Below are 26,321 nucleotides of genomic sequence, written 5' to 3'. Positions count from 1 at the left end.
ATCATAGAATCTTCATGGTTGGAAAGGACCTTTGAGATCATCGAGTCCAACCATACGCACACAAAAAAACCCAACCCCTACAATCTCTGCCACTAGAGCATGCCCTGAAGTGCCCAATCTAGATGTTTCTTAAATACCTCTAGGGATGGTGACTCCACCACCTCCCTGGGCAGGCTGTTCCAGTGCCTGACCACTCTTTCAGTAAAGTAATTCTTCCTAAATGTACATGACACCTGACCACCCCATCTGTGTTCAGCAGTGTGCGAGGCTGAGGTTTGACAGTGGATCAACACGGCTGCCTGTCATGCTGATACATGAGGAAAATTGACACTGTAATCTGGCCCCCAGCGCAAATATTCAAACCTGCAAAAGGTCTAAGTCATCACACAAAACAGACTAGGAGCCGAGCCCTCCCATGTCTGCCAAAAGTAAAAATAACCCAGAAGCCCTGCTGACAGTCCTTGCTTGTGTTCTTATCGCCTGGCCGTATGAGTTTGTTTAATCTTCTGCAAAAGAGAAATGCAGGAAAAAAAAATGTTTGGGGAACAAGTAAAAATTATTTTGTGCCTGTTGCGTTATTATCCTGCCATCTTATTGAACAATTGCAAACCCTGCTATTCTTCACGAGTTCCATTTTCAGCACGTATCTTGAGGGTGCCTTACAGCTTTTTAATTTTATTTTTCCTGCTCATGTATTCTGTACTTGCTGGCGCTGATGTTTTCTTGTATGAAATTGCCCAGCTGCTTGAGTGTCCCTTCTACAGACCAAGATGCAGTATTCAAGGCTGAACTTGGAATGCACAGTGAAAAAGCAGCAAGGCTGATCTTTGCTAAAAATACCCCCTTCTAATACACATTATTTAATAAGTGTTTTCTAAAGGGTTTTGCTTTGTTTTGTGGGTTGGGCTTTTTTTTTATCAGCTAAGTTTCTGTCCTGAGCAAGGAGATATTTAGTAATTCTTAAGCAGCAAGCCAATTTGGTTTGTAAAGCCTCCAGTTGGGCAATTGCTCCCATAAACACACCAGCCAAGATGCAGTTTGGGGAGCAGGCATAGCTACACCCACGAAACATCTCCTGCTCTGTACCTAACTGCCTAGAGAGAAACAGCTTTTGGCGTATTTTTCCTGGTCGTAGCTGGGGAGCTTCTGTGTTTGTGGTCAATACAGGAGGGGAAAACCACCTACTTCGGTCCTTCACCAAACATCAAATCTGTTTTCTGCCCTGAGAATAACTCCCAAGCATCCCAGAGGGGAGATGTGGAGGAAAGTCATGGGTACAAGAGTGTAGTAAGTCAAACGAGAGTTTGTATTATAGTAAAACTGATCATTTTCATAGGTCTGGAAACCCTGCTGTGTGCTTCCTGTGTGCTAACCCTGCTACAGATGGGGCTTAGCGATCAATTAAAATGCTCTTACTCAGTCACTCCTGGCCAACGACTGCCCGCTCCTGCAACCCTCTCCTGTGTGATCTAAAAGCCCTTCTGCAGCACATGGTGCCAGGCTGATGGGTCCAGAGCAGCAGCCACCCAGCAGATGAAGCTGCAGGCAGAGCCCTGACGTGCAGCTGGCAGGCGTTTCGTTGCTTCAGGAGCTCCAGGGCTTTTTTACTGAAGTGCGTAGGCTAATTTTTCAAAATTCAGATTTCATATTTTTTGATGAATTTTAGGCAAAATCATGGAGGGAAAGTACAGCCAATCAAATTACATGGGCAACCATCAAGTACCTAATTCCATTCATTAAACCAACCATGAAATGTTCCTGCTGTGCTATTCCTAGCAGCGAACAAAAGTGCTCTATTGCTGCTTAACAAATCTCTCAGCTGAGTGAGTGCTCAGGTCTCAGCTTCTTATATTATGGAGACATTCAGCTTGCAAAGAAAGTTCAGTGTCCATTTGGCTGGTGTATCGTCGGGAGTACGAACCTCTGCCTTTGTTAAAAATAGCATGAAAGAGATTCCTAGGTGAAAAAGAGATTCCTAGGCGATTTTTGATTTTAAAGAGGTGATGACTTTGGAGAATGTCTACCGTGCATTCAGCGGTTCAGGTTTTGTAAAGACTGGGCTATTTCTGCGAGAACATGCAGAGCAAGTCCAGGAGAGCAAGCGAATCCACTGGCAGGGCAGCTGAGAGAACAGCGTACGCTGAAGGATGAACAGACAGAAGGGAATTTGGGGGAGAAGATGAAATTCCATAAGCCGAGCTCCACTGCTAACCCCTTTTGCTAACGGCTGATTCCAGCTCCTCGGACCAACCAAGAAAGGGAGAAAGAAAAGATGAAAAGAGGAAATATAGGAAAAGGAAATGAAAAGAGCTTTATTAGTAAGGTTCTTCTCCTGCCTGACCCAATTATCAGATTTTGCATTTAAGTTTAAGACAGTAGATCAAACAACAAGAGCCACTTTGTACTTTTGCCAGGAGACCATATGATATCTCTCAGTGACTCTCCTGCATGCCAGGAATAAGAAACTGTGCCTCTAAGTTAGTTTGTCTTACATATGGTGCAATGTGCAAAAAATAGCAAAATTCATAAATGACTGCACTCATGGATGATGTCCAGGATTTATGGCACTTTATCAGCTGGGGTGGGGGGAGAAGGAGGAAAAGGAAAATCTAATTATAAGTTTCCACAAATAAGCTAAAAAGGAATGAGAACTGAAAGAAAGTCCAAAGGTTGGTGTCATGCTAAGTTAGCAAAAGCAATCCATTAGAGTTATTTTGAATGAGCAGTTTACAATGTTCAGATCCAAATCTGCTCTGGATATTTGGATATTTTTGCAGGGATGAACAATCTGTTTTAGAAATTAATCTGAAAACACCCAAGATGAACTACAGCAGCTATAGCACTGTGATACCTTATAAATGCTGAGGCCTGCATCCTCACCTCCTCGAGACCCTTCCTCTAGGTTGCAGCATTTCAGGCTCTGGGTATTTTAAGGTTGGGGTGGGATTTGCGTGCTGGATGAGATAGGCAGTGTCTTGAAAGGTGGTTGTCCTTCCCTTCATCTTTTTTTCAGCAGTACTTTTGGTAACACTGGTAAGCATTGGAACCCCTTCCACTCTGCACCATGGGGGTTGAGCTCGTTTCTCTGCCACGATGTCTGGCAGTTCATAAAATAACATATGTTGCTTTCACTTGTGCAAACAAAAGCAAAGAACTGTAAGTTAACTGTGCTTAAGCATATCCCTTTAAACAAAACCAGAGGCAAATGTTTCTGAGAGATTTTATATTAGGCTCTTCTGAAGATGAGGTTACTTGCTTACCTCCCGCAAGAAATGCACTTGTTTTTAATGCCTGTACTTATTTTTCACCAGCTGATTCTGGCACTTTGGCACATTTGTTTCCAAGATATTTTTAGTTTTGATGCATTTGATTAACACCTGTGTTTCTGAGTGCAGTACCAGCTTTGGTTTCAGGAGACAACCATACTCTTGCATTTATTACCCCCTTTGGGCTGGAAGCCACTTCTAATGGACTTTATTATTATCCACCACATTCCTCAGTAGGAAACATCTAGTCTGAACTTGGCTGTCTTGGTCCCAAACTTGTTCCACAGCTAGCCTTTTTGGAAACAGAGGCTAGGACTTTTTGTCCTCCTGTTTTGCCTACCTAGTCTCACTGGAGTTTAAATATATTGTTTCTTTGCTCTGTCTTCATTAACCAACAATAATAACAAAGCCTTCTTATTTTTATAATTTCCCTTTACACAGATGCGTACACAAATAGTTATGGACAACCATCTTGCTTTAACTAGATGGCACGTAGCCACTCGTATTCCAGATGTTTTTGCATTCCATTTTCTCTTCTTCTTGGTGACCAGAAAAGATGCAGCATGTGTTTGTGTTGGTAGAAAAAGTATAAAAGAAGTCTATAAAATCATAAATAGAGTGAAGAAGGTCAAGGCAACAATTATTAATATTTTTTTTTGCTGCACAAGAACAAAAAATTACCAGGTGGCATTTTTGTAACCGGCTAAGGAAGAACTTTTTCACACAGCTTTTAATTAAATTGTGGAACTTATACCATGGTAGGCTGTAGAGGCCAAATTAGAAATTAATTCAAAGGGGTTTAAACATATTCACAAAGAACAAGTTTAATGAACCAATGGAAGTAAAGGTCTGTTACTGGCTACTAAGCACAATAGTCTATATGCAGTTTCCAGCCCAAGAAATCCCTGTGCTGCTGACTGCTAGAAGCTGTGAAGGACCATGAGTGCCAAGTCCTACATACCTTCCTTAACCATATGCTACTGACCATTGCCGGAGACAAGATAAGTCTTTGGTGTCCCCACATTCCTATTTTTACAATTTTGGGCAGTGAAGAAGGGTCAAGACGGATATGATGCACAGAACAAGATAACCTCTCATGCATCAGTGAAGCTATGAAGAACAATCTTGCTCTTTAGCTTAGAGTCTGAGCTTGCACAAGGAGGGCAAACCTTTCTTTTCCTTTTCAGTAATCAAAAAGTTGGCCTCTGCACACTGGGGTTTGCATGAACTCTTTCAGTTTCACCCTTGCTGGAGCAAAGACAATCATCTTATCCCAGTAGGGAAGCCTTCCCATTACATCACGTCAGCTAAACTAATGGGGAGAAGTTTTGTCTCCCAATGACTGATCTTGAAGGAGACTTCTGGCGGGGTCTTCACACTTCCTGGCAGATGGGCTGGCATCAGCCTTGAAGGGAAATGGCACGTGGGCTCTGGTGGCTGGGATAGCCCCTGCAGGCAGAGGTGATGTTCACAGCCGTCGATCCCCTTCCCACCATGACTTTTCTGAGTTGGATGCAGATGTCTGGGAAGTGGTGTGTGCATGCATGGGTGAAGTACTGCACATCACTGCCCTGAAACAAAGCACAGGTCTACAGCTGAGATCTGGGAGCTGCTGTTTAATGATGAAGGCTCCCTGGAACAACCTGGAAAGCTGTTCTTCTCTGTTCACCCTGTGGGTACCGTCATGCGGGGCTGCTACTTCACTGTCAGGATGACTGACTGATAACTAACAATGTTTGATTCTTTGCAAGTCAATATGGATTATAGCCTTTGCTCTTGATCCAGTCCCAACTTGCTCTGTTTTCTTTCCACCTCATCCATAGTGGCATCAACACTGATGTGGGTCTGGGAAGGAAATAATTTTTCTTGGAAAGATTTTGGCTAGTCCATGACAGCTTCTTGTGTTGCAGAGTTTTGTGTTTCTTGGTTAAAAGCATGCTCATCGTTTGCTTTTTTTTTTCCCCCCTTCTCTTTTCTCATAAGCCACGTTTGAATAAGGAAACACAAATATATAAAAAACAGCTGTTGAAATGTAATTAAAGAACAGACGGGGCCTTCTGCCAGGTCTTCTGAGAGAAATGAGAGCTTGCTCATTACTTGAACCCTCCTCTGTACCACGCCCAAGCGCTAGGATGCCTCGCTACTGAAAGCAATCTTTGCTTGCCTAGTGGGAATAGACAAAAGCAGATACACAGCGTGCGTTAGCAGCGCTTCTGTCATGTGACTGGCTTCAGTTTGATCAAAGGAGAAGTAAATTACATTTTCATTTATACTAAACAACAAGGCTGTTTTCTTCCAAAGCAAATATTTAGGAATCAGTTGCATAAAGGAAGCCATACAGTGCCCTCTCTATGTTGCTTGATATTTCGCAGTGACTTCAGAGCTGCAGAGAGGAAAGCTATTCTGAAACAACATGAAATGTCCCATGATGTCTGGTGAAGTGAGGATGGCCGGCACACTCCTATGCCATGAACCCCGTTCTTGGGTGATTTACCACAGAAATATTCCTTTGCTTCAGGACATCTCTTTCTTTGAATCTTGTATCTTAGTCTTTGGCTAAGAGAAGATGATTGTGTTGAACTAGTAGGAGTGGATTTGGATACCCCCACTAGCTACCTAGTGCCCTTTGAGATGCCTTAAGGAGTCCAGGATGTCCACCTGGGGACAGCAGACAACATAGGTGACTCACGGAGGACCCATGCCACAGGAGAGCCATGCCAAGCAGCAACTGGAGGCCATCTGGAAAACCCCAGGGCATCTCAAATGGCACCAGATGTCTATGTGTGGGCAATAGAATCAAGACTCTGGTGTCATTAGGAAATGCTTATTTAGGGACACCTATCCCCAAGAGTAATTTCTAACCCTGTCAGTCCTTGTAAGAAGAATGCAGGTTTCAGCATTTATTCAATTAGACAGCATGTAGTCACTGATAGCTACACATCACTGCCTGTTTATTAGAACAGGAACTTTTGCCTGCAGCTGAGGGATCAAGGGAATTAAGGTTAGTCTTAAGAAAGATCAGCACGTAATTTGCAGAATCATTGAAATCTGAATGAATATGCCTGAACTACATATTATGGACATAGGAGCAGAGTTCAGAAACTGTAGGAAGAAGGTAGGCTCATCCAAACCATGAAAGTGGGAAAGAACTTGCATGAAACTTTTCTAAATATGTCTCCCAAGTTATCTGCAAAACAACTTTCTGCAAGAATCCTCAAACCTCTATAGGTCAAAGCAAAACAACTGAGAGGGAAAACCAGTGTTGCAACATTTCAACATTGCTTTGCGTTTATAGCAGCCCAACACAAAGTTTTATGTCCTGTATAACACACACATGTATATTTATCTATTGACAGATGCTGTACATTTCTCTCGTCTGCTGCATATCCAAAAGTCTTGGCTACTACAGTCAGTGCACTAAACTTGAAAAGGCCAAGAATATTTAAAAAACAAGGTGTTTTCTGGAAACAATAACCCCTCCAAAGAAACAGGGCTGAAATTCAAAATGAAGCAATCTGGAATTTTATTTCTGTTTAATGTTGTCTTCCAAGTTTACCTCTAATATTCCAGAGGGAACAGTTTTTCTCATGACTGATGGAAACTTAAATCTCCTCATAGGAAGGGCTTCCCTTCCAGAAATTTAAAACTCAAAAAAAAAAAAAGTATCAGACAACACAACACTGTGCCAAAGAACAGAATTTTCCAAAGATTTGGATGGAATAATCACTTTGTTTTACATGGCAGACAAAATCTCTACTGAAAAGAAAACACAAAGATGTGGAAAAGCAAGAAGCTGGACTTACAAGTTTAAGAGTCAACTCGTGTTATATCTGCAGGGTTGGAAACCCAGAATTATCCACATGTTAATAACTGAAGACTCAAAAATAGAGAGCGAAATGTGAATACATCAGAAACTTTTGGCCAGAAGGTTAAACAATATGATGTGGGTGTCATTAGAAAGATGCGAAGGTGAATTTTGCTGGGAAATTTCAGCAGCCTACTCATGAGACCATATAGAGGCAATGCCATCCTTCCAACACCATTTTCAAAATATACTTCATAGGTAGCTTTTCTTTTAACTTAAAATCTTTACAATTAAACGTAAAGAGTTAGATCCTTAGCTAGGAAAAGTCAACGTGTTTCCATCCTAGCAGCTGACACCTGGAATAATGTCATCCTGCCTCATTCAGGTGAGGGTAGGAAATACCTTCAACTGCCTCCAAGTCACCAGGAAATCCAGGTTTTATGTGCAGAGATCTGCCTCCAGGAGCAGCAGGAATGCTATCCCTTCCAGATTTAATCTCCTAGGAAAAGGTGTGTCACAGGCATAAAAGTTTCTCTTTTATGGCAAGCCTAAATTTTGCTGCTTAGGCACCTTGTAATAGCCTTAACAAGAATGCATGTAGGGAGAATGAGAACCTATTTCCCTAAAGCTGTGACTCTTGTACTAAAAGATACGCTGCAAAACTTTGGTCTGTCTCTCTCCAGCCTTCTCATGGAAAGATTGCCTACAGCTGAGAGCTGGCAACTGCATAAAAATAAAAAATACCTTCCCGGTCCTGCATTCACGGGTGTGAGAATGTGTTAATATTGATTTATTCAGAGCCACATACAGAACATTTCTCTTATGGAGTGAATTCTCAGTAAATCTTTAAGTGTTCTGCAAACAAGGCAAGTATCATTATCTCTACTTTACACATGGGAAATTGAGTTATAGGAAGGGGGATCTTATTTGCTCAAAGTCATCCACCGATTGATTAAAACCAGACTATCTGTGAATATGTGCTATTCAACAGTAGCAGAACCTGATCCTTTAGAGTGTGTTCTCAGGAACGTGACTTACGCAGGCAAGAAAGGAAAATCATTACGGGCTCGCTCCTGCAAGGTGTTGAGCTCTCTGACTCCAGCCCTCAGCAGTGTTTAAGAACAAGCCTGACTTTAAGAAAGTGAGTCGTCCCGTTGACTTCTGTGAGATATAATAACGTGCTGAAAGTTAAACATGTGCTTAAACACGTGCTTTTGCAGGACTGAGCCCTTTATGAGTCACCAATGCACTGCTACATGTTCTGCAGATTGAGATAAACCCAGTACAAACCACGGCAAGCTCACTGGTGGATGCACGGGCTGGAGGGATTCTCTCGATCGCTGAACGAATAAACAAATCCAAAATGGCAGGGCGTTAAGCTGCACGCAGCAGAGTTCGACTCAGAGACTACTCCAGAGTACCAAATAAGAATCATTTCAAAGCGCGATTGCTGCCTGCCTTGTCAAATGCAGTGAGACCCAAAACCACAAGGAAGAGCAAGAATTAAGAAGGTATGAAGAAAGCAAGAACAGACCGCTCTTTCCGCGGGCTTGGAGCTCCCGTTTGTTTGTGCCAGAGACACAGGGCTTAAATTAGGTTTCTTCCGGCACAGATGTGCTAGGAGGGGGAGAAGGAGGCAGGAAACTCAACCTCTCTGGTGTATTTATTTAGACCAGACGTCATCTACACTCTGGACACGATTTGGAGACCTAGGTGAGGACAAAGAGCAATGCTGGCAGAATTAATGCTTACAAATGGGTGGCTGCACAGCCTAGAGCCTCCAGGATCCAGCCCACAAGGAGGTGTAGATTTGGCACTTCAGGGCATGCTCTAGTGACAGAGATTGTAGGAGGGGGTTTGTGTGTGTATGGTTGACTCAGTGATCTCAAAGGTCCTTTCCAACCATGAAGATTCTATGATTCTATGATTCTATGACCTGGTCGGTGACCACCAGCTTGGCAGCAGCCTCTGGAGGGGACGCCTTCGGAGGAGCTGAGGTCCCTTCCATCACCGCGACCACGTGCTCTGCAAAGCCCCGGCCAGATAGATGCAATCCCCTCCCAAGCACAGCAGAAGTCACAGAGGATGCCAAACTGGAATTTTGGGATCTGCTAACCATTGACCCCAACACCCAAAATAGAATGTCCCCCTCCCATCGCTTGCTGTCTCTCCTTCCCCCATCCTGGAGGAGGGCTGTGGGAGGGAGCGGGTCCTGCCGTGCCAGCACATCTGGGCCCCGGCAAACGCATTGCCAACGGCACCAGCCGGGACCCCTGACTGGGACGGGATTACGCTCTAATCGAGCACAGACAACGCTTTTGCACATTAATAGCGCTCCGGCAGCAAGTGCTGACACCATTATTAGCGTGCATAATTCTCACCAGTGTGGTTGTTGCCATTCATTTAGTTTTATTTTCTCTCGTGACTGGCTGACTGCTTAAATGTTCTTAACGAGGCTCACATGTGACGCAGCCTGGGTGGGGAGAATTCAGGATTCAGTTTGGTTACTCATCCCGCTGTTGTCGAGTGTCACGACATTTAAACAGGGGGTAGCTGGAGTCTTAAATTTCGTATATTCCATAGCACGAGGCTAAGATACAAGCACAGAATAAAGCTACTCCGATTAGACGGAAAGGAAATGCGGACTTTTACGCCACTGATTAGTCTTTTCTACTGAGAGCATGTGTGTGTGGAAACGATGTCAGCTACCAGCTGGCAGCGAGCGCTGAGCCTCAGATTTTGGGTAGAAAAGGCCTGGCTGCAGAGGACCCTTTTGGCCAGCTTGCTGCAAGGCAGCCACAATGCATTCATAGAAAGGAGGAGGAAAAAATGCAGGAAGAGAAGAAAAAGCCTAAAGAGAGGAAAAATTTACAGGCATAGCTTTGTACCAACAGAGTTTATTTGCTCTGCTACCTTGTAAGTACAAGCAAGCTCTGTGCAGAAGTCTGCTCCGGCCCATGGAAAGACTCCTTCAGAGCATCACATCCAGAGGGAGAGGTCGGAAAGCCAGTGCAGGCTTATCACAGCCTGCACCAGGGAGATGGGAAAACCAGGACTGGCCCGAATGCCTCGGTGGCCGTATCGCGGGGGTGTGGACTCCTTTCTCCTCCTGCCCCCAGCACTATCCCCAGCATGCAGAGGAAAAGCTTGGAACTGGTAGCAAATGATGTGTGTGAAGTCCCCAGACTGGCTGCCTTGTGCCCCGTCACCTTTTGCTCTGTTTGTGCCCAGGGGCACGGCAGGTGGGATCAGCACTCCTGGGTGGGAAAAATGCCATTCTCCTGATGGGAGAAGTGAGGGAAACGCAGAGGTGTCCTTCAGGTACAGCCAGTGCTGCTCTGGCCCCTGTGAGGGACAGTGCTGGGAGACACGATGGGTGTGCGGAGATAATACTGCAACCGGCCACCCCATGAGAAGGGGCTGCAGATGCTCAGCCAATCCTGCAAGCTGTCACAGGCATTTCAAAAAATAAAATAAAAACAAATCTAAAAACCTGTAAAACCCTGGATTACTTTTAGGATAGTCACAGGTAAGGCAGACTGAAGGCAGTGAAAACAAGGGGGTTGAAGCGATGGTAGATGATGGTTGATTTCTTTGTGCTTGGAGTAACCTGCAGTAAGCTACAAGCTACTTGCCGCATTTTTGGCTGGTGAAGTGTGTTTAGGAGGGATGCAATTATTCCTACAGAATTAACATTTTCTGATGTGCGGCACCTACAGCAGGTAACCCAGGCTCAATGGCAGAGGTCCCACCGCATTTGCCCTATCGCCCCACTACAGCAGAGTGACCCTGCCTGCTGCTCCTGGCCTTCCTGGGGCTTTGAACTTCAATCAGTGCCAGACTGGCAAATTTTGTTTAGTCCGGGCTGGCTGTCCCGCAGGCTCCCTGCTGAGGGAGGGCCAGCCCGGGCACAGTCAGGTCTTTGTTCAGCGAACCGCCGCCTAAAGATTGAATTAAATCCCGTTTAGTCTGCTCCACGGCTGCAGCCCGTGTCCCCGCCGTTTCAGATGGCAGCCTTCGCACGGGGCAGGGAGGGCTAGCGTGCCGGACGGCAGCCCCTGCGACCTGCCGGCTGGCTTAGCTGCTCCCAAGGTTGTCCTGCTGTGGGCTCCCAAAGGAAAGAGCAAACGGCAGTAAAAAAACCCACCTCAAAACAGCGACGCTGAAACCAACCCTCATCTGAAACTTCCGTTAAACCTCGGGAATGTGGGAGCTGCAGAGAGACGGGACAGGAGGGAAAAAGCTGGAGGTTGAGGTTGCTGTGATTTAGTTGATGGGTTTTGAGGTTATCCTCCTGGAAAATGAGCGCAAGCAGCCGACACTGAGCACCTCTGCTCTCACGGGTCCCACCACCACCCTGCTGGGCTGTGCGATGTGATGCTGCTGAGATGACGCTCCCTGTGCCTCAGTCCCTCTCCATGTTTCACTGGGGAGTTGTAAATGCCGCCCTTTGTCATGCAAGGTGCTGATTTGATGTCGTAGGAATGTGCTTTGGATACAGATCAATATAAATGTTTATTTCTGGATGTGGGAGCTCAGGTTAGGAGCTGACTCCTTCCAAAAAAATACCGAGTTCTGACTTCCAGCCTGGCGGGTGCATCGCCGGCTGATGACCAAGGGGTGGGGGATTGCCTTCGGAAACTCCCACACCGGAGGAGGGAATCCCCACTGCCTTTCTTCGAAAGAGGTGAATCTAAAAAAGATTTGGGGACCCAGTTCCGCTGAGAATGTGTTGCTTTAACAGCAAGCTGAAAATTTCTGCTGATCCCTCCCCTCGAAACAAATCAAAACCAAACCAAAGGAAGGAGAGCTTGCACTCTAATACATGCTGCAACCACTGTTCCTGTTTGCTTATAAAACTATGGCTTTCTGATAGAATTTTGCTCTTTATTTAATCTTGCACCACACTTTGGATTTTTCTTTCCAGTTTGTAGGGTCTTGCTGGTCTCAAATCTCTATCAGAGCCTGTGGAAGAATCTCTTGCATGAGCCCTAGTTGGAGACCTTCTTTCTGGGTCATTTCTTGCTGCCTTTATAACTAGCACTGGCTGCCACCAGTGAATGCTACTTGACATAGATTACACTGCATTTTCCATGCTAGTTAAGAGAAAAGAACATAAGCACAGTCTTTAGGAGACTTTTCTACCCTGGGTTTCCTAGAAAATGAGTAGATAGCACTCTAGTTAGGCATTTCACTTCAGAAACCAGTATTTTGTGTGGAGTTTCAGTGAGATCCGTGCCCCGTACGCACTCAAACCATCAGCTCAGTGTCAGGCTTGTAAAGGACCACTTAGTAAAGACAATGTCAGGGCACGACTGAAATGTGTATTATGTTTGATTCCTGAACAGACTCCATGAAATGCTACTCAGCAGCTCCCGAGAGCAGCACACCGAGATGCTGGCTGGGAGATCCACCTTCAGACATGTGAGGGGGGGAGAATATCCTTCAGGAACCACTGGGGCAGCTTTCTGGTGCTGAACTAAGACTAAACTTCAGTCTGACTGGCGTGCAATCTGATGGGAAAGCAATAGAGAAGAGGGAAGAAACAATACGGTTTAGGGCTTGTTTGCGTAATATAATAATTTAATAATAATAAAGTGGCTCTACATCAGCACGGCCATTCAGTTTTTGTTCTCCAAACCTAGGTCAGCCTGTAAGGTTCCTGCTCTAGTGCTTGGATGTGGAAAGCAAAGCTTTTTGGACAATAAATGACTGCCTCACAAGGAACACAGTGTGCAGTACATGTGCAGGCACTCGAACAAAAATGCAAATACAACTCTACAGTCTCCAGCTATTCCGGTCTGAAATAATTGCCAGCAAATAACTCCATTTAGTGAAAACAAAAAAGACGCTGCTGCTCAAGAAATTCTCTTAACAAGTTGTTTGAAAAATCACTTGCTTTTTGGCAATAGCTAAGGAGAACATCTACACGACCCATATGCAGACAGACCCCGTTCCTCTGCCCCTGCTTGGGGCACCCCGGGCATGAACCTGCTCCAGCCTGGAAGGATTTGAGAGGCATTCTCAGACCCTTGGTGGGACATACAGCCCCAGGCCAGTTAACGTGGACCCATAGTTCCCCTGGCCAGAGCTGACTTCAGTCAGCTGAAAGCAGGGAAAATCTGTGTGGTGGCAGGTCTGAGCAGGGCATGGCAACCCAACAGTCAAGAGCTTTGTTCCCCAAAGAGCTTGGGAGTAACCTTTCGTTCGGGATAAATGTCAAGACGGCAGTCAATTCCTTTAGGGTTGAAATAAGAGGAGCCCAAAGCCGCAGAGGAGGGACTATGGGAGACAGAGCGATAGCATGGTGCTGCAAAGAAAAAAACCCATGGGAGTTTTAAATACCGGGTTGGGCTGAGAGAGGCTTGGAGCCACCATCAAAGAAACCATCGTCTGTTTGATTCTTGCTGCATTCAGGGGAACAAGGCTTTGCACAGTGTTTGTAAACAAACAGGATTACAGCAAACAAATATCTGGCTCCAGCACCAGCATCTACTCCTAGCAGAAACCCCCTCAAGGCCCCCGACTGCCATCCTTCCCACTTGGTTCAGAAAGAAGGAAAGGCGTTGTATCTTTGCACCACCAATGTCAGTTCAGTCGCGCTCAGCAAGAGCGATCCTCAGCAGACAAAACACCATGAGGATCAAGGCCCTTCTCAAAAGAGAAACCACAGAGCTACCTTCACGTTACCCTGCTTACCAAACGCCAAAACCTCCTGCAGAGTCTCCTCCCAGTCTGTAAAGCTGCATTAAAACGTTGAGCAGAGATGTCCAGAAGGGAGCCTGTTTCCCGACCAAGAAACTCAATATCTCCATCCCACACATGCCACTGCCCCTACAGACTCCTCTGCTCACGGCAAGACTGGCCAAGTAGGCAGGCTCGCTTATAAATCAGGATGTCCAGCAGCTGTCAGAGACAGGAATCCTTCACTGAAAGCCTTCTCCTGCCAGAGTTTAATTCAGGAAGCAGCCCGTCTCAGCGTTTCACCTCTCTCTGGCTGCTAGGATATCATGTAAGGACAGAGGTGGCAGCTAAGGGAGAGGGATTTAGCTCGTAAAGGCACAGCAAAACCCTTCCTCTTGACCTGGAAAGCAAGTGGAACTTCAGCCAAGAGCTTGTTCTGATGTATCTGGATAAAAGCTGAGTAAATTCCACTAATTTCCTATAACAGAAGAGGGTGCATCCAAAAGCCTTTTAATCATTTTCAAAAGTGTTAAGAAAGCTTTATCTACTCTCATTAAGCATTAAAGGATTTTTTAATTTTTATACATACAAAGAAAATTCAAAACATCTGGGGTCTAAAATAATTATTTAACACAGACTCTTTTGGGTATGAAATCCATACACTTTACAAAATTCGCCCTGTACTACTCACTGAGATGGGCTGATCAAGGAAATCCAGATGACTCAGACTTCTTCCTTTCCTTCAAAAGAAATGGCTGGCCACAAACAATCTTCTGTTTTCTACTGACGGGCACAATTGGTTGGTCAGTCTCCCTGGTAGCCAGTAGGCTATTAATATATACACTGTAGTCAGTCACCCTGCTAATGAGCTTGCACGAATGGAAACACATTTTGGGTCTGGTTTATGAGATCATATCGCAAAGCACAAGGGCAAACTGGAAAGCACCAAAAAATTGTAGATAACTAAGTGATTATCTTTATAAACCTCTGCCATTGGCTTGCTTTAAACACGTCTCGGACTTTGTATAAGAACTTCAATGTAATCAAGAATGTGCATTTACAGTGCACAAGTTGTTTCAGACTAATTACTTCTTGTGGATACTCTCAGTGGACATCAGGGCAAGGTAGTTTGCTTCACTTTCAAAATGCGGTGTAAATTCATTCCTTAGTTACCTCTTTGATAGTTCCTCTGCAAACAGGGTTTGGCTTGGCAGGAGGGGGACTTAAAGCTATCACAGAAAAAGAGAATGAATAAAACAACTAGGCTGGGCCAGCACTGCTATCTCATACCTACATTACTGGAGAAAATACGGTAATTTCAAACTGTACTTTGGAGCAAATGGCTGACTCCTCAAACAGCTACCGCAATCATGTCAACATGCACGTAAAAATAAATTTGAGTTTATGCTATATTTCTTCCTATTACAATGTCGAAGTTAAAAGAACAGCCACCAGCCAACTACGGAAATAATTTAAAAAACTTTAGGGTGAAAATGCATAGTTTCCAGAGTGGTGTTGCTAATTGCTATAGCCTAGCACACTTAATTATATAGTTATGGCTAACTGACTAGACATTTTTATAGTGTGTTGATTAATTGATGGTAAATCCTTTCCTGTTTTTTTTAGGGTTTCCTAAAACTGTCATCTTAAAAATGAGAATGCCTGTTAATGCGAATTCAGATAATACTACTTTTTTATTTGTGGTACATATACTTCATTGCTAGAAATGCTGACACAAATAGTTCTAAACTGCCTTTGATCTAAAAAATCCTATGATTCCCACCACGCAATGAAAATTTTGGTTTGTTCCGTAATATTTAAAAACCAGAAAGAGCAGAGAGGAGGTTTTCTAACTGTGTGAATGAGTGAATCAGCGCTAAGCTGATTTACAAGTTGATTTTATTGTTTGCACAACTCTGGATGGGGAGCTGTGTCCATGGTTTAAGATGCAGGTGACAAATCCCTCAACACAGGCCGTTCTCAGGGCAGGTCCAGTCCTCCTGATGTGGGAAGCTCTGGGGAGCTCACGAGCAATCCCAGTTTCATGACAACTCCAGCCCAGTGCTGGAGGCCCAAGAATTGTGTTCATTTCAGATAAGCATTTTGGCAGACATGGATGACAACATGCTGACAGCTCACTCATCATCAACCAGTGATGCTCCTGTTGATGGCAGCTGCACTATGACAGTAGAGGGAAAAAGCATCCAAACAAGATGCTCTCTAGGACTGTTGGCACGGAACAGGACACATTTCCAATGTCACTTTTTGGTTTGTAAAACAAACTATCTGAAACGTAACCAAAGTTGTACGCTGACAGCAATTCTGCAATTCAGAAGGGCACTAATCCAAAAGATAGTGGCCAGTAATGAGGGGACAAAAGTCAGAAAGCCAAGCAGTGGACAGAGATAGGTTTCCTGGAAGCACACTTACAGAAATTGGCAAGATTTCACTGCCCAACTATACTCCATGGGGTTCAGCACTCCAACTCTGTCTCCTTGGTATGGTTTCTCTCTGTAGTAGTGGAAGTGAGTCAATTATGAAGTGATTGAGATAATTAAGTACTTTCCTAGAACTAAGGAGGAACTGTCAGCCTGTGGAATCCCATGCATTTTGCCTGCAGGGCAGAAGAGGTAGATAAGATTAGAGAGAAAGAAGGTGGACTGATCTTCAAGGGTTCTGCATCCTTGCCAAAGTTTCCTTTTTTTAAAAGCCAGGGGAAAGCACTGGTAAGAATCCTTATGATCATCCTATTCAAATTCTGTTTTCCCACATTTCATAGTTTCCCCAGTTGAAAGAAAATTACACGTGTAACTTATCAAGGAGGACCATAGGCTCGATTCAAACTTAGTAAAGATTCCTGTGACCCCCATGGGTTAGGACTCTCTCTCCAAGGGAGCAAGATGGTAGCCCAGGGATGACAGACCATGGAAACTAAATGGTCAGCAATCCTAACCTACTGGTCTCAGATTCCCCAGTTATGCTGTTGGAGAGCAATTTGCCTGGGTGCAAAGCTTAGGGTGGGATACATCTCACCTAATTTTAGCTTTGTCTTGTCTAAGCCAGTCTAAACTATGCTCCCTTTATAGTCACTGAAGGTTAGAAAGGCACTGCCAGAGGGTGATTCAACCTACTTATCTTAGAGACTTATCTTGTGATGGGAACAAACCCTATATGGAGGTGCCTCTCTCCCTCTCTCTCCCCCCATTAACTAGAGAAGAGAGAACAGACTAACTTGAGCTAGATAGTTAGGTGAGATGAGCCTCATCCCACAATTGTTGTTACTTTACAAGTCTCCCAGAGCAGCAGTCACCTTTTCCTGTGCATTTTTTGGAACTTGCAGTCTTCTGGCATGCAGATCCAGAGCGCAGCTTCCAGACATGCAGGATTGACATAAATCTGAAATAGCTATTATCCTATCATACAAGCAAAGTTTTTTCAACAGCTGTACAAACTGATCTAACAGCATTAGTGTAATGACTAGAAGACATTTGTTTTCTGACCTTCTTTTTCTAAGGCTTAACTTCATTATGGTGATTATGGCTACCAGTAAAATAATAACATAACCTCTCAACCAGCAGACAATGTAATAAATTCCCCTAAAACTTCCAAAGCAATTGCACAAGGCTTTAGATATGAACCCTCCACTAGAGTCAAAAGGAACTGCATGGCTAATGCTCCACACACTTCTTTGGAAATGTGTGTCCTAATTATTTTTCCAGTCTACAAAAACAGTTACTGCACCCAAGTTTAATATTAAAAAGAGTGAAATGTCAATGGGCTGAGGTGTATCCTAGGTTATGCACACAATGCCAAAATGGCAGCGAGATAGATATCTAATTCAGGGAATATATACATATATCCCACTTTAGACCTTTTGGAGCAGTGAGACAGCTGGTAGTGAAATCATTGGTACGCATGCAAGTGAGTCAGAGAGGAGAAAGGGTAATGGGAGACTCCCACAAGTGGGAAACTCAGTGGATCTAGACATAACTATGCCAAACCAATTTACAATTCCACATAGTTAAGCCATGATTTGAACTTTGATGATGAGTGAACAAGAAGGGAAAGAGCTGCCTGTAAGACATGACTCATCCATTTCTTTTTCTTGAAAAAAAAAAAAAAATATGAAAAAAACCTACCACCCTTGTGAAAGTGCTGCTGCATGACATCACCCACGGTAGGAATATACATGAAAAAGTTTCTTGTAAGTTCCAGGGCGACGGCTCTGCTGTTAGCTGCATCCAAAGCAGCATGGCTAGCTTGAGAGGGGAACTGGTGGATGCTGAACTGCAGACACATCCTATTTATGGGACATAGATGGACTTGGAAATAGCGGAGGGTCTAATTCGGTATATTAACATACCCGAGAAGAAATTAAACCTTTTTTTTTTGACATGTATGGAAAAAATAGCCTAAAGCGCTCAGGAAATCCTCTCCAGCTTTGCTTTGGACAATGTTTCTGTCCTAAATAATCTGAGAGCCTTGGAAAAGTGATTGCAAGGGGAAAAGCACATCTTCCTCCTGAAAGCATAAGCAGTGTTTCAGAGAGTAACTGCAAAGCCAGAAGAGATGTCCTGCACTGAAACGGAGGAACTGACAAGTTCATCTTGAATGCACTTACTTAAACAGGCATTTAGGGACGGACTCATAAATACACACAAAATTACAACAAAACCTTTGGGACAGTTTCCCAAATGGCTTTGCAAACCTAGGTTTTAGGGGCCTGCTGCCACTCCTTGCTTCGGGGCTTTCTGAACTGGGGGTTTCTGCCAGGTCCTATCATTGGACGTGGGCATGCATGCGCTGGCCAGTTACACACCAGACAGCCACTACGGCCATCTGGGGACATGCCCACTTTTGGGCAGGAGTTGGTGGCCCACTGCTGGGATGGGGCATCCCGTGGGGCTTCCCATCCCTTGCATGGTAGCTGTCTTTCCCCCAGACCCGAGGTGCCCATGTCCTTTCCTGGTGCTGCACACCAGAGGGCAGGAGGTGACCATGCACAGCCCCAGGGCTGGGGCTGCCGCCCGCCAAGACCCCTCTGTCCATCCCGGTTTAGCACGGATTTGAAAGGGTGTCAGGCTGCACTTCGCCGCACCTTTACCTCCTGTATCCTTGATCCAGCTCGGAAAAACCAGACTCATAGCTGATTTAGACTGCAGGGGTGACCCAGGTCACTGGCTCTGTCCTCCTCCACAGCAGCAGAACTGATTTGGGAACTGATTTGTTTTCTGACTTTTTTCCCAAAACCTTCTCATCTTGAGTGAAAGTTGACAGAGAGCCATTTCTCTGCCCCTGAGTAAACTAGGTACACTACACTGGTCAACGCCAGGCATACTCTTACACAGGATGCCCAAAGCCCAAACAAACAATGCCAACAGTGTGACCTTGTGATTGCTCTCCGTAACCTAGGCCATAAAGTAGATGAGATTTTCAACATCAGTTAGAAGGAGTTTGGTGAAAACACAGCAAACATGAGTTCTGGTTTAGCTACAGTCATTTTCCATCCCCCAGCCTCACGGTGGTGGCCTTTTTCTTCTACAGGGCTTTATGCTGTCAGACCGCATGGTAATCAGATCTTTTTAGCAGGGGTAACTTCAACTGGAAACTAAAATGAATTTTATGACAGGTCCACATCCGTGTGTATAGTCTATTCTTCTCTAAATGTGTTCTCCCTTGCCAAATAGTGGTGTATTGTATTCAAGAAAGTAAAATGAAACCCCTTACAGTATGGTTGGGATTTCTATTTCCAGGCACAAAACCAAGGCAAGCCGCACTTGACACTTGATACTCTGACTCTGTAGGTACTGTAAGAGATGTGTGTATAATCAGACCAGACCTGCTGGATAATCACTGTGAACTAAAATGAAGGAGGGTATGGGGTGGTGGAGAGAGGGTAAGAGGGAGGACAGAAAGGACCATGGGCCGGACACCCAGCAAGGTACACCATGGTACAACAGTCAGCAAGTGGCTGGGGAGGTCTAGAGCCATCCTTGCTTGGTAACCAGCTGCAAGACTTAAAGATCTACTTGTGCCATGGGACACACACCAGGGCATGAGGAAGCACAAAGGACAATATTTCAGGTGCTGCTTTGGAGCATCCTCTGTAGACCAAATTCTTACCAGAATCTCAAGGAGAATGAATGGGACATACATGAAATCAGAATGAGGTGGTGAGTTACCTCTACATCATAGAGACACTCTCTCCCCCGACACCTCCTTGGAGTTTAATTATGATGACCAGCAAAGAATTACAGACACAATCAAAGAGCAAATCTGGCTCAGAAAATATAGATGTCAGAGGTGTAAGACAGTTGCTGCAGCGTTGGTTTTCTTTCCTTTTTTTTTTTTTTTTTTAATTAAAAATGGAGCCTCTGGGTTCATTCTAGCAATTTTTTTCTTCTTATCTTAAACATTTTCCATCAGCTGGCTTGGAAGCTCCCATGTTAGTATGAATGTTTGCGGTGTTGGCACAGGTTGCAGTAAGAAATCATCAACAATGGCACCAAAGCATTAATATAAAGCTGCATTTTTGTGGCTGTGTGAATTTATTGCTTGTGAAGAGTGACTCACCGATGGCTGTGGAGACCAAGATCCTCAGTTAATCCATAAAAAAGAGAAAGCAAACAATTCTCCCACTCGCCATTTCCCACAATACATCTCCTTTCGCAAGGATCAACTTCAGAGGTAAGAGGAGATAGAGCAGAACATGCAGGCAGCCCAGTCTCTGCTGGGGCTGCCAGCAAACAAATTCACAATTAGGGTATGAAGCAGCCCACTCGTTCCACAAAGGAGGTCCCTGATCTAGCAGTCAGTTTGTGGCACTCGGTCATTCCCAAAACATTTGCTGGATTGGGCTTGGGTGCCTTACACCATTCACTCTGGAGCCGGGACATCTTCTCCTCCTTGTCCATGTGGGCTCCCTATGTATTTGGGAATGGCTGCTGGGCAGACAGGTAGCAATCACCTTCTGTCTGTTGTTGAAAAAAAGCCTCTGAGAGAGTGAGCGCAGCGTTGTTTTGCTTGGTTATATTGCTATGTGCACAAGCAAATGTGCGAGGGCTTGCGTGTTTGCAGCGGCAGCTAATTCCAGCAGCCTCTCAGGGAATAACTTCTTTATTTTTAAGCGCGCTGCAGGCTTACGGTAAAGTACTCTGCTGTTGGGCTTCCCTGGATGCAAACCCACTACAATTGCCGTGTAGCTCCCATTTCTGCACATCGCCAGAGCTTTCCCTTTGCCCGCTTCGTGTAAAGACACAGGCTCACAGGGGCAGGATCTGTAGCTTTGAAGTGACTCTCACAGGACATTACAAATCTCCCTGGAAATCTGCCACAAACTCTAGTTTATTTTTAAAGGTTTTACTTTTTGTCTTAAGAGCAACAGCTTGTCTGCAGTCCTGGAAACACCATTAGGGGTCTGTGTGACTCAATTTATGACTCAGGAAACTGCTTATTCTGTCTTTCAAAGCACCACATTTTTAGTTCCAGACTTCAGTCAAATTGAAGTCAGATCAAACTGATTTTTTCCCCCCTCTCTGAGTAATTTAATTAGTCTGCACATATGAAAAAAAAAAAAAAGGGAAGAAAATAAAACAAATCCTCACATTTTACAATAAATACCCACTGGACATTGAGATAACATGGTTATTTATCCCATGTCTCACTTCTAAAAGGCAGCTCCTTTTCACACTGCTTGTCTGGTATCTGTGGGCATTTTAGGGGTCCATACATTCACAAATATGTTGTGCAGCTGTGTCCTGACATCACGCTCAGAAGTCCTGCCTTGACACCGGCAACACCTCCTGGAATGAAGCTACTGCACAACCTCAGCACTTCTAGCTGTGTAAATCCTTCCCTAGACCAGACTAGACAACACAGCGAACTCACTTTGGTACAAGAAACATGACATTGCACAGCCCCCAGTTTGTAAAGCAGCTCAAAAAACGTGGTTTTGTTTTAGCAGGTTTACTCTCCCTCCCCTCGACCCACTTTCTCCCTTCAACACAGCTGAACTAGTTGAACACAACTGTGTAGCTTTCATCTTTCTGTTTCTACCTAAGACAATTTCCACAGCGTTAAGCTCTTGAAACGGCATACTCTTCTCAAGTCGAAGATGTCCAAAGTTAAACGCCTGATTTTACTGCCTGTTCCAGCTTGGACTTTGCACCGAGACTCTCACCGGCTACCAAGATGACCTCTTTTCTCTCGTGGGCACGAGGGCAGAACGGTTTCTCATGCTCTGTGCCCTCCTCGGTCCACTTCCACGCTCTTGCAAAAAAAAAAAAAAAAAAAAAAAAGGCAGAAAAACAAAAGCCCATTTGTTCACCTAGTGATTTAGGAGGATTCCAGAAAACCCCTATCGATTGTAGGATTTAGAGTCCTCAGCTCTCCTCCATGTCCCTCTGCAAGGGGGCTGCTGCCTCTGTGCCCAGGCAGGGAAGATGTGGAGGCACCAGGAGCTGCAGCCGGACGATTTCTGTGACAGTTGGCGCTGGTGGGGCGGGCAACCGGGAGTGGTTACACCGTAGCACGAAGCTGTAGACAGTCAGCAGCGCGTCTGCCCAAACCACAGGCACGCGAGCATGCACTCTGTGAAAGGTGGACCTCGCTCTTCCCTTGGAGCAGGGGAGCTCAGAGAAGAGCTGGTGATGAGAAGCTCACTCTGCTCGGCACACATTCCCCTACAGGGAAATTTTCAAAGACCTATAGTCTTTATCAAAGTCTGTACATAGGTCCCTCAAGTCTTTACATCGGTCCCTTGGCAGCACCCACCTCTGGGAGAGGTGGAAGCTCAGGGCTGTATGATCCATCTGCAGCCGTATCTCAGTGCCGCCCCCTCCCTTCCCACCCTGTGGCCGCTGGGCTTTGTCTGTCACCTGCACTGGAAAACCAGGCCTGAGAGTCTAATTTAAGATGGGGGTAGGGTGATGTAGCTGCTTTCCTTGCTACGCAATAGCAATATGTAAATATAATAAATGCACACAAATTCTAATACGTTACACATGAGATTAAATTAACTACTGACTGGTGGAAAGCTTGCACCACTTGTGAGTGGCAAAGCCATTGATTGAGGTCATCTCCATCCAATACCAATAACACCTTTATACCACACTGACACGCCTTCTGCACATAGCACACAAATTGCAGGAAATCTACTTTAAAACTACCATTTTTAGAACCACCTCTAAGCAAGTTTTCCCCTTCCCCCTTTCAGTTCAGACAGCTTCTCTCTCTTTTTTTTTCTTTGAAAAACAGAAATCTGCCCCGTACAGAAATGAAGGAAGAGAAACCCTTTCCTTTCCCCTCCCCCAGGCTAAAATATTTTAGAAACCTGTACAAGTGACCTAGACTAACTTTTTTATGTTACTAAAGCAGAGCGTGAAATTTAGGGAAGGGATTAGGTGATGTGCTTGGGAGGACAGAGGACGAGGTGATGCTGTGGTTGAAATAGTGAGGAATGAGAAACAACTTCATGGTAGGAAGGCAATTAAACACAGGAGGTCAATGCACGCCACAGGTCTGAAGTTGCTTCCCTTTGCCTGAGTAAAGGAAAAGAAACTGTTGGAAGGAGAGGAAATAAGACTGTGGTAGGGAAAGCCCTGGCTTTGCTCCATGTTACTTTCTTATGATGATGCTGGAGAGGGTAACAGAGGGGTTTGGCCTTTGCTGGCTCTCCAACACTCGGTCACAGCCCTCAGTAGCCGGGAGCAGCCCAGGACCTATCATCGCACCCAAGCAATGCACCTGTGTTACGAAAAGCAGTCACACTTTCCATCACCGAGGGGTGCTGGCGCAAGTCCTGCCAGCTCTTCTGGCTGCTTCCCCCTGCTCCAACAACATTGCCTCTGTCTGGAATAGGCATTACGGGATGAAACCGAGGGGAAAGAAATTAAGCTGAATAGGAGGAAAATTTGCTACCATATAGCCTATTTAGACTACAAACTGGTCTCCCAAGGGAAGTGGTAGGAAGCACTGTAGCTTGGGTCATTTAAAACTACACAGGACAAAATGATCAAGAAGGCAGAGTAGGAAACTATCCTGCACTGGCAGCAGGGGAGCTTGGATCACTGCAGATGATGCTAGTGCTGAGTTTCCAAGTGGCTATGAAAACATGACGAGGCCAAGAGGAAAACATCCACTCTGGGCTTTTAAAAACAGAGCCACTGAAGCCGCTTGATAATTTCCAATGATTAAGTTTTTTTCTGGCTAACATTGCATATGCAGACTGCTGCCTACACCTCAGCTGCTCATTGGAAAACCAAACAAAAACACAAGTGTGAAATACTGAGCTGTACACTTAATTCCTGACAGGGCAGGAGTCATCCAGCCATTGAGTCAGGGTTTGCAAAAAATATTTTCCGGGTCTTGTGCATGAGTTTACAGCCGTGGCCTCCAGAGGACAGACCCCGTATCACCCCTTGCTCTGCTGCTCTTGTCAACAGCACCTGGGTCCTGGTAAGGTTTTGTGACATTGAAAATATGAGGGAAGGTTTGGGATCCAGTTAGAAGTTTCATTCAAGGCCAAGCATTCTTTTTTTTCTACTTTGGTGTAAAGAAATAAATATGATATTTAACTGTATATAAAATACATGGATTTTTATCACAGTTTTGGCTAACCTGAAATGGAATTAAAAGCAGAGTTGGACTTGACTGCTTATGCTGTTTTTTCAGAAAGCCCTCCTCATGCAGCTTGGCTTTAACTCTCTGCTTCTCACGAACTTCCCGTATGACTTTGCACAAGACGGTTATTCCCTCTGTCTCACTTCCCCTCCAGCGAAATAGGAGGTGGCGGGTCCCCAGTTGCCACTCTTTGTCTGTCCGTCTTGCTTGGGGTTACCAGCACTCTGAGATATGGCCTGCCTTATCGCCCTTTTAAACACTTGCCAGTTGCATAGGGGATGGCCTCTTAAGTTCATCGGTCCCCAAATCTCAAGCAGCTGGTGGAAAAGGAGTGAATCCCCCTGCACAGGACTAAGCAGATCACTGGCTGTTCCTCACCCTGCTCCAGCATCCACGTCCACCATGTCTCTGCTAGAGCTCCTTGCCCACAAACCCAGCTGCCACAAGCCAGTAGTGCCTTGATGCTGCCTTCGCAATCCCTGTTCCTCCTGGACTCCACCTTTTCCTGAGCATCCCCTTGGAGACCCAGCATAGACTCGCTCCATCTATCCCAGTACCTTTTCTTGACAAAGTAATAACATAATTAGTGTATACTCTAAATAGCAAGTGAGCACATGCTGTTAAACCAAATGAACAGGCTCTAGTGATTATGGCATGATAATTAATGGTTTCGAACAGGAGAGGGCAAGATGAAATTTCACTGTCATAGGACATCAAACAGACATGTACATAAAAAGAGCCACTGGTCCAAAAAATATAAATCTCATGATGGTAATGGAGAGGCAGATGCATGGCTCTCAGAGGGAAAGCTGGTTGTGTGTGCATTGAATAACAGGCAATTATCAGTGGTTTTACTGTTTGCCCTAAAGAATGTAGAAGAGCGTCAAATGGCAACTTGATCTACAGGAGGGAAAACAGTACGGCATCTTTAACCCTATGCCAGTCTGGCTGGACCAGGGTCCAATTTGTTTCCGTGGTGAAGTTTGTTGTGTAAAGTCAAAGAAATTTTTGCTAATCCATCTCTGTGCTTGTGCAGTTACCTAGTGCGGGCCCATTTTGACCAGTCAGAAACTCAAGGGAGAAACACCAGGGTTGAGGTACCAGTGAGGAAGCATCCGCACATCCCTGCTCACAAAACTGTTGTTCCCGGCAGGACTTGCCCCCATGCTAGGGAGAAACATGCCCTGGTCTGGCCAGGAGAAAGCACAGGGGAGTTCTCCAGACCTGTCCACCTCTTTTGGTGGGTCCCACTCCTGACAGCCTGTGCAAAAAACCCCATCCTTTGGCTTCAAGCCATGAGATGTGAAGTTATTTGCCATATCTGGCAGCTGCGCTCTCTACCCTAGAGGAAGACCAAGGTATGAAAGCCACAATTATTCATGTTTAAGCATTGGCCTGTGAAATAAATGTGAAGTGTGTTTACCATGAAGTGTTACAACAAATAAAATATTTAAAGAAATGTAATTCTCAGCCAAGTGATTTTGTTGCTCCCTTTGGCATTTACTGTACTAACTTTTGAAGTTCAGATTAATATTTATATTCAAGCTATGAGCACAAATAGAAATCAATCCATCTTTTTCTATATTTTCTACAGAATATGGTGCTGTTACACTGACCCTGTCTCTGGCCAGAGTTATCATTCCTTTTAAAGTTACCAGGTGCTCAGCGGTGGGAATGACAGACTGAAATTGTGCCTCTACTAAAAACTCCAAGGAGAACATGTACTGGGATTCATTTGCTTCTAACCCCAGGCAAACCATTTTCATTGGGATGGAACAGTCATTTTTCCCTGAACCTTTTCCCTCTTCTCTTTAGTGCAATCGGTAGATTAGATTTTATTTTTTTTTTTAAAAGCATACTTCAAGTGGTTTAAATTGGGTGTATCCTTTCACTGAAGAACATACTGATTTTCAAGGGATTACAAGCGGTCAAAAATAGAGAAAAGT

The 26,321-nt window shown here is 44.8% G+C and overlaps 1 protein-coding gene across 5 annotated transcripts in view; it reads right to left on the bottom strand.

Annotated features, from left to right (window-relative positions):
- Positions 1-26,321, bottom strand: part of RUNX1 (RUNX family transcription factor 1) — a 175,114-nt gene that overhangs the window by 121,779 nt on the left and 27,014 nt on the right. Inside the window, exon 2 of one of the 5 annotated variants that reach the window (XM_054224368.1) lies at positions 11,219-11,284. The exons of the other annotated variants lie outside the window; for them this stretch is intronic. The gene's annotated coding sequence lies outside the window, so the exon portion shown is untranslated. The remainder of the gene's footprint in view (positions 1-11,218; positions 11,285-26,321) is intronic. 5 annotated transcript variants of the gene reach the window in all.

This window comes from Rissa tridactyla, chromosome 1 (genome assembly GCF_028500815.1).
Source record: "Rissa tridactyla isolate bRisTri1 chromosome 1, bRisTri1.patW.cur.20221130, whole genome shotgun sequence".
NCBI lineage: Eukaryota > Metazoa > Chordata > Aves > Charadriiformes > Laridae > Rissa > Rissa tridactyla.
The sequence above is the reverse complement of the archived record's forward strand: the minus strand, read 5'-3'. Positions and strand labels throughout refer to the sequence as shown.